Raw genomic sequence first — 9,506 nt, 5'->3', positions numbered from 1 at the left:
TGCTCCTCCCCGCCCGGTGGGCGTGTCTTCAGGGGGGGGTACTGTAGCGGTACTTACCCTCTCCAGGGGCCGGCCGGGGTCCTCTCTTCTCGCCGCGCGCGGTCCTGCTCCTGCACGAGCCGCGCGCGGCTCAGCCAACGAGATGATCAGTCAGGCGGGCAGTGACCGCGAGAAGCGGTCACGTGTCCCGCCCGACACTAAGAGCGCGCCGCGCGTCTCGGGCGCGCTCTTAAAGGGACAGTGGGAGACTAAATTAGAATCAGTCTCCCATTGGCCCCTGTCAGGCCACATTCCCCATACACTCACATTTTGGGGGCGTGGATATGACAGGGGCCAATCAAAGTGAACCTTAGGGTATTTATACTCACCTGTTTCCCTTGCTCCTTGCCCTATCGTGGTTTCCGTTCAGTTTCCCTTTAGTGCTTGTATCGTTCAGTTGGTTTTTTGGTGCTTGACCTTGGCTTTGTTCCTGACTCCGCTCTCTCTTTATCCTTGCTTGCTTATCCGCTATTTTGTCCTCTGTGTACCAGTCCTCGGCTTGTTCTACGTTACGCTGTCTCTCTGTTCCCTTGACCTCGGCTTGTTCTAGACTCTGTCTTGCTTTTTCTCGTCAAGTCCGGCCATTCTAAGGTCCGGTAAGACGAACCCTGGTTTCTTGTCTCCTGACTATCTGTACTATTCCTGCGTGTTGGGGTATATTACCGTGACAGTATCCAATGTGAACCTCACACAGAAGCTGGCAGGCAGGCAACTGCTCTTCTATTACAGTGGAAACAAACTTTTGGTTGTAAAAGCACGCTATAGAGACAACAGATATGAGTGGCAACTGTCAAAGTACGCTGGCAGGGTTGTGCAGGGCACACGCTGAAGGAAGGCCTGACAGAGCCGCTTGAAGGACACTGACTGTCTGCTATTAGCTTACACTGGAAACCTTTTTTCTTTATAAAAGCACGCTAAAGAGACACCAGATATGATTGGCAACTGTCAAAGCACGCTGGCACAGGTCTGCAGAGCACACGCTGAAGTAGGCCTGACACCCAGACGCTTGCAGACAACTAACTGCTCTTCTATTACAGTGAAAAAAAAATATTTATTTTAAATGTAAAGCTTAACCAATTGTTAAAACAGATATGAGTGGTGGCACTGGGCAAGTAGGCACAGTATCCAATGTGAACCTCACACAGAAGCTGGCAGGCAGGCAACTGCTCTTCTATTACAGTGGAAACAAAATTTTGGTTGTAAAAGCACGCTATAGAGACACCAGATATGAGTGGCAACTGTCAAAGCACACTGGCACAGGTCTGCAGAGCACACGCTGAAGTAGGCCTGACACCCAGACGCTTGCAGACAACTAACTGCTCTTCTATTACAGTGAAAAAAAAATATTTATTTTAAATGTAAAGCTTAACCATTTGTTAAAACAGATATGAGTGGTGGCACTGGGCAAGTAGGCACAGTATCCAATGTGAACCTCACACAGAAGCTGGCAGGCAGGCAACTGCTCTTCTATTACAGTGGAAACAAAATTTTGGTTGTAAAAGCACGCTATAGAGACACCAGATATGAGTGGCAACTGTCAAAGCACGCTGGCACAGGTCTGCAGAGCACACGCTGAAGTAGGCCTGACACCCAGACGCTTGCAGACAACTAACTGATCTTCTATTACAGTGAAAAAAAATATTTATTTTAAATGTAAAGCTTAACCAATTGTTAAAACAGATATCAGTGGTGGCACTGGGCAAGTAGGCACAGTATCCAATGTGAACCTCACACAGAAGCTGGCAGGCAGGCAACTGCTCTTCTATTACAGTTGAAATTAAATTTTGGTTGTAAAAGCACGCTATAGAGACACAAGATATGAGTGGCAACTGTCAAAGCACGCTGGCAGGGTTGTGCAGGGCACACGCTGAAGGAAGGCCTGACAGAGCCGCTTGAAGGACACTGACTGTCTGCTATTAGCTTACACTGGAAACCTTTTTTCTTTGTAAAAGCACGCTAAAGAGACACCAGATATGATTGGCAACTGTCAAAGCACGCTGGCACAGGTCTGCAGAGCACACGCTGAAGTAGGCCTGACACCCAGACGCTTGCAGACAACTAACTGCTCTTCTATTACAGTGAAAAAAAAATATTTATTTTAAATGTAAAGCTTAACCAATTGTTAAAACAGATATGAGTGGTGGCACTGGGCAAGTAGGCACAGTATCCAATGTGAACCTCACACAGAAGCTGGCAGGCAGGCAACTGCTCTTCTATTACAGTGGAAACAAAATTTTGGTTGTAAAAGCACGCTATAGAGACACCAGATATGAGTGGCAACTGTCAAAGCACACTGGCACAGGTCTGCAGAGCACACGCTGAAGTAGGCCTGACACCCAGACGCTTGCAGACAACTAACTGCTCTTCTATTACAGTGAAAAAAAATATTTATTTTAAATGTAAAGCTTAACCAATTGTTAAAACAGATATGAGTGGTGGCACTGGGCAAGTAGGCACAGTATCCAATGTGAACCTCACACAGAAGCTGGCAGGCAGGCAACTGCTCTTCTATTACAGTGGAAACAAAATTTTGGTTGTAAAAGCACGCTATAGAGACACCAGATATGAGTGGCAACTGTCAAAGCACGCTGGCACAGGTCTGCAGAGCACACGCTGAAGTAGGCCTGACACCCAGACGCTTGCAGACAACTAACTGATCTTCTATTACAGTGAAAAAAAAATATTTATTTTAAATGTAAAGCTTAACCAATTGTTAAAACAGATATGAGTGGTGGCACTGGGCAAGTAGGCACAGTATCCAATGTGAACCTCACACAGAAGCTGGCAGGCAGGCAACTGCTCTTCTATTACAGTGGAAATAAAATTTTGGTTGTAAAAGCACGCTATAGAGACACAAGATATAAGTGGCAACTGTCAAAGCACGCTGGCAGGGTTGTGCAGGGCACACGCTGAAGGAAGGCCTGACAGAGCCGCTTGAAGGACACTGACTGTCTGCTATTAGCTTACACTGGAAACCTTTTTTCTTTGTAAAAGCACGCTAAAGAGACACCAGATATGATTGCCAACTGTCAAAGCACGCTGGCACAGGTCTGCAGAGCACACGCTGAAGTAGGCCTGACACCCAGACGCTTGCAGACAACTAACTGCTCTTCTATTACAGTGAAAAAAATATATTTATTTTAAATGTAAAGCTTAACCAATTGTTAAAACAGATATGAGTGGTGGCACTGGGCAAGTAGGCACAGTATCCAATGTGAACCTCACACAGAAGCTGGCAGGCAGGCAACTGCTCTTCTATTACAGTGGAAACAAAATTTTGGTTGTAAAAGCACGCTATAGAGACACCAGATATGAGTGGCAACTGTCAAAGCACACTGGCACAGGTCTGCAGAGCACACGCTGAAGTAGGCCTGACACCCAGACGCTTGCAGACAACTAACTGCTCTTCTATTACAGTGAAAAAAAAATATTTATTTTAAATGTAAAGCTTAACCAATTGTTAAAACAGATATGAGTGGTGGCACTGGGCAAGTAGGCACAGTATCCAATGTGAACCTCACACAGAAGCTGACAGGCAGGCAACTGCTCTTCTATTACAGTGGAAACAAAATTTTGGTTGTAAAAGCACGCTATAGAGACACAAGATATGAGTGGCAACTGTCAAAGCACGCTGGCACAGGTCTGCAGAGCACACGCTGAAGTAGGCCTGACACCCAGACGCTTGCAGACAACTAACTGCTCTTCTATTACAGTGAAAAAAAATATTTATTTTAAATGTAAAGCTTAACCAATTGTTAAAACAGATATGAGTGGTGGCACTGGGCAAGTAGGCACAGTATCCAATGTGAACCTCACACAGAAGCTGGCAGACAGGCAACTGCTCTTCTATTACAGTGGAAACAAAATTTTGGTTGTAAAAGCACGCTATAGAGACAACAGATATGAGTGGCAACTGTCAAAGTACGCTGGCAGGGTTGTGCAGGGCACACGCTGAAGGAAGGCCTGACAGAGCCGCTTGAAGGACACTGACTGTCTGCTATTAGCTTACACTGGAAACCTTTTTTCTTTGTAAAAGCACGCTAAAGAGACACCAGATATGATTGGCAACTGTCAAAGCACGCTGGCACAGGTCTGCAGAGCACACGCTGAAGTAGGCCTGACACCCAGATGCTTGCAGACAACTAACTGATCTTCTATTACAGTGAAAAAAATGATTTCTTTAAAATCTAAAGCTTAAGCTATTGTTAAAACAGATATGAGTGGTGGCACTGACTGTGCAAATGGGCAAGGCATCCAACCTGACACAGAAGCTGGCAGGCAGGCAACTGCTCTTCTATTACAGTGAAAAAAAAATATTTATTTTAAATCTAAAGCTTAACCAATTGTTAAAACAGATATGAGTGGTGGCACTGGGCAAGTGGGCACAGTATCCAATGTGAACATCACACAGAAGCTGGCAGGCAGGCAACTGCTCTTCTATTACAGTGAAAAAAATATATTTATTTTAAATGTAAAGCTTAACCTATTGTTAAAACAGATATGAGTGGTGGCACTGGGCAAGTAGGCACAGTATCCAATGTGAACCTCACACAGAAGCTGGCAGGCAGGCACCTGCAATTACATTACACAGGAAAAAAAAAAAAAAAGCAGCCTGATGTTATAGCCCTAAAAAGGGCTTTTTGGGGTGCTGTCCTTACAGCAGAGATCAGATGAGTCCTTCAGGATTGTAGTGGACACTGAATACCCTAGCCTAGCTATCAATTTCCCTATCTAATCAGCAGCAGCAACTTTCCCTCCTCTCACTAAGCATGCATCTTCCGAATGAATCGAAAATGGATTCTGGGAGGGAGGTTGGAGGGTGTGGAAGGGAGGGAGTGCTGCTGATTGGCTGGAATGTGTCTGCTGACCGAGAGGCACAGGGTCAAAGTTTGCCCAATGATGATGAATAGGGGGCGGATCGAACTGCGCATGTGTCCGCCCGCCGCGGCGAACGCGAACACGCTAATTTCGCCGGGAACTGTTCGCCGTGGGAAAGGTTGGTACATCACTATTTACTGACTTTGTCTCTAACTTAAAGAACATGTATTCCTGACCCTATAGTGTTAAAGACACCATATAGCCCCCCCTGGCTTCCCCTTGCCATCCTAAATATAGTAATATATAAATATAGTCATACCGTTATTGCAGTCTGCTGCTGCTGGCTCTGCCCCTGAATTGCCTGTTTGGCTGACATCATCAGTAGTGGTGAACTGAGCCAATCACAATGCTTTCCCATAGAAAAGCATTGTAATGGCTGAGCTTGTCAAGGAGGCAATCGGGGGCAGAGCCTGCACAAGCCAAACACAGCCCTGGTCAATCAGCATTTCCTCATAAAGATGCATTGAATCAATGGACCCCAGGAAGCACCTCTTCCGAACTGAGGAGTGGCCAGCATTCGCATTCTTACAGTCAGTGAGAGACAAGAGTGAATTGAAGATTATGCTAGCTTTAGTGGACTAATAATCTTAATTTTAATAATGACAGGAGGCGAGTATTTAGCATATCTCTCTTTACTAACTCCATACAGCAGTAAAGAAACACATAGAAAAAAGAACCAATCACAGGAGAGCAGGATGTACACAAGGCAATGTGACCTTATCATTTCCTCTTTCATAAAGCGACAACAAGCAGAAGTGAATATAAAACAAACAATAAAACTACTAATAACTCCAAGTTCCCATGTGCGAAGGAGCAAACTTCCAAAGAATTCTATTCGAACAATGAAAAAGAGTTCAGGGTTGTGACAAATCCGAAGGATAAAATCTCCAATAGTTTCACATGAACTGCCAATTATCTTCAAAGACGAATCATACTGAAAGGAGAATGTGTGACAGGTTTAGACATAGTCACGAACATGTAACTCCAATTAAAGTACCACCTAACATCCCATTGGAGAATATAGTAACTATAATCTGATAACTGAGTAATTGTAATGAGAACTCTAATGAGGAGTCCATATTAATGGAAGTACGAACATATCATATAAGCACCAATGTGAGAGGCAAACCAACCTTAGCACCTGATATCTGCACAGCAAACAAATAGAAAGGGTGGGCAGCGAAGCAGGAGGGGGTGGGGGGGGGGGAAATACTCGCCTCCTGTCATTATTAAAATTAAGATTATTAGTACACTAAAGCTAACATAATCTTCAATTTTACCACATGACAGGAGGCTTCGTATTTTGCATTTTTAACGCTAAGAAAAGAGTATAGAACTAAATAAGAGTCCTACGGTGTGCCGAGAGACCCAGTATTCGGCGTTGTGGGGAGGTCTTCCCCGTTGAGCGCCCACGTATACACCATCTAACGGGAAATTATACAAGACCAAGTCTGACCGTTTGTCAGCAGAATGTTTAGTCCCATAGAGTGAAAGGAGAACGACCTCCACAACTCATAAGCTGCAGTTCCGTCTCCATCCTCACATAAGGGATCAAGGTGCAGGACCGAACCAGACAGGCTGGGAATGTCCAGATGGGTCGTCGCATCCCTGGGTTCCCAGATTCCCAAGAGGTCCCCGGCAGCCTGCGATCGTCCGCTGACCTGCCAAGAAACCCCCAAAGTGGGTCCAGGTCCCCAGGTAGCCGACCCTCCTGGGATAGAAGATGTGAGTACCCTACGGCTCCGTGAGGAATTGTTTGCCACGAATGTAGCAGGAGAAGATCCTCGCCTGCTCGAGAATTACTGTAGACCTTGTAAGCATGAGAAGCATAAGTCCTCCGGGGAGGTCAGGTCGCACTGAGCACGATCACCATTGGGCCTTGACTTATACTGTGACGAGTGGTAATATCCAAATCAGTCGGCCCCTATGAGATGTGTCTCCCCCGGGAGACGGGTTGATCTTCTGTGAAGAAGACGGGTATCGAAGGAGCCTACGTGTTGTTTGATAAACGTGAGTTGGTCCATCCCGGTGGATGTGAAACCTGACCGCCTAATCTGTGGTTACCTGCAGTAGGGTGCAGTCGATCTAGTACTTCTTTATCAATCCATGTATTGTGAAGTATAGGCCCAAGAAGTCTAGGTATACAACGTACAGGGTCACGGTGGTGCCGCGGAGAGTCCTACGAATATTCCCAAGTTGTGGAATAGTCTACAAATCCTCTGAACAAATAGTCTTCTACAAGAGGTTACTGTCAGGGTACCTGTGGTCTCTACCTCCGAAAGAGGTAGAGACTTAGCTGTTCCTTCATCCAGACGGCCTGATGGCTCTCTTCCCCACGGTCTATCCGGTCATGCAAGGCCGGCCGCGAGGGAGTGACTGCCTTTTACAGCATCTAGGCAGGAAGTTGTCATCAGGACACTCCTCCGGAACGACCTGTCACTCAATTGCTGCAGGATCAATCAGGACGCCTCGGAGGCGTGGTTACTGCTCTGAACAGGGTATTTAACAGAGCTTCTTTCATTAGCTCATTGCCCTGTCGTGGTTCTAGCTTGTTCTAGTCACTCAGTGCTTGTGTATTCTATTATCCCTTTTGGTTTTGACCCGGCTTGTTTACCTTACTCTGCTTATCTCTGTTACCCTTGATTCGGCTTGTCTCTCGCTTACCTGTCTTCTGTTACCCTCGACCTCGGCTTGTCTTTGACCATTCTATACTGTACTACTTACGTTAGTCCGGCCATTCTAAGGTCCGGTATACGTATCTGGCTACTGTTTGTACTCTGCGTGTTGGATCCCTGTCCCGATCCAGACATTACGACAGGGCCAATGGATCCTGCAAGTACAAACAGTCAGCTGGCTTCTCCTGATCCTAGGTTTGAAGCCATGGATCACAGAATGGATCAGATGGCGCTTGCGCTACAGGCTCTATTATCTCGTGCCAATAACCCACCAGAGGAGATACGTAATACCCCTGTTTCTCCTGTCGGTTCAGGTCTAGAGGTAGCCACAGTGGGTGCTTCTTCTCGCATTACCCCCCCAGTACGCTATGGTGGGGCTCCTGAGAAGTGTCGTGGTTTCTTAAACCAAATTAGTATCCACTTTGAATTGCAACCTCGCTCTTATCCTACAGATAGGGCAAAGGTAGGATTTATTATCACCCTACTTATTGAGAAAGCTCTGAGATGGGCCAACCCATTATGGGAGAACGATAACCCATTAGTTTATAACTATAACGCCTTTGTAACTGCTTTTAGAAGAACATTTGACCCTCCAGGTAGAAAGGTTAATGCAGCCAGATTACTGTTGCGTCTGAAACAGGAGAACCAAACACTGGTGGATTATGCACTAGAGTTCAGGTCTCTGGCGTCAGAAGTCAAGTGGAATGAGCAGGCGTATATGGATGTATTTTTGAATGGCTTATCTGAAGTAATCCTTGATGAGGTTGCTACCAGAGAACTCCCTGAGAATTTAGAGGATTTAATTTCGTTCATCTCTCGTATAGATGAACGTTTAAGAGAGAGACAGAACACTCGAGAGAGGAACCGGAGACCTTCTTTTAGGTTAGCCCCCGCTTTTCCAAGTCCTGACTCCACGGTATCTTTGCTTCCTGAACCTATGCAGATAGGGTATACCCGCCTCTCTGAGGAGGAAAGACAGTACAGGAGAAGAGAGGGTTTGTGTATGTATTGTGGAGCTAAGGGTCATTTACTCTCAAACTGTTCTAACCGCCCGGGAAACGCTCGCACCTAAGACTCTCTAGAGGACAGGCCTTGGGTGTTTCTATTTTGTCCTCTACTCCTAATTATAAAGATCACAGGCTTCTGCTACCAGTTTCCTTAACTTGCGGGAGGGAAGTAGTAAGGGCTATGGCTTTGATAGATTCCGGTGCTGCTGAGAATTTTATCGACCAAGCCTTTGCTAGTAAAAACAATTTCCCATCTCAGCTAAGGGAGACACCCTTGGCCGTTGAGGCCATAGATGGTAGACCACTACTAGACCCTGTTATCTTTCGTGAGACCATACCCATTGAGTTAAATGTTGGTATCCTACACGTGGAGAATTTATCTCTTCTGCTCATTTCGTCTCCTTCCGTTCCCATAGTTCTGGGGTACCCATGGTTGAAAGAACATAACCCTATTATCGATTGGGAGTTAGGGGAGATACTCTCGTGGGGCCAGGGCTGCCAGGATCGGTGTTTGTGCAAGGTTTCTCCATTAGCTAATATTAACATACAGGAGAATCCTACTCAGTCCACAGAGAGACAAATACCAGACCTTTACCTAGACTTAAGTGCAGTGTTTGACAAGAAGAATGCCGATTCTTTGCCGCCACACAGGTCATTTGACTGTAAAATTAAGCTTCTACCCGGGACTATGCCTCCGAGGGGCCATGTATATCCTTTGTCTGTTCAGGAAAACTCGGTTCTAGAGGAGTATATTCAGGAGAATTTAGAAAAGGGATTTATCAGGAGGTCTTCTTCTCCGGCCGGGGCGGGGTTCTTTTTCATTAAGAAGAAGGATGGCACGCTGAGACCTTGTATCGATTACCGAGGCTTGAATAAAATAACTGTCAGAAATGCCTATCCTATCCCA

Source organism: Pelobates fuscus, chromosome 2 (genome assembly GCF_036172605.1).
Source record: "Pelobates fuscus isolate aPelFus1 chromosome 2, aPelFus1.pri, whole genome shotgun sequence".
Lineage (NCBI taxonomy): Eukaryota > Metazoa > Chordata > Amphibia > Anura > Pelobatidae > Pelobates > Pelobates fuscus.
The sequence above is the reverse complement of the archived record's forward strand: the minus strand, read 5'-3'. Positions refer to the sequence as shown.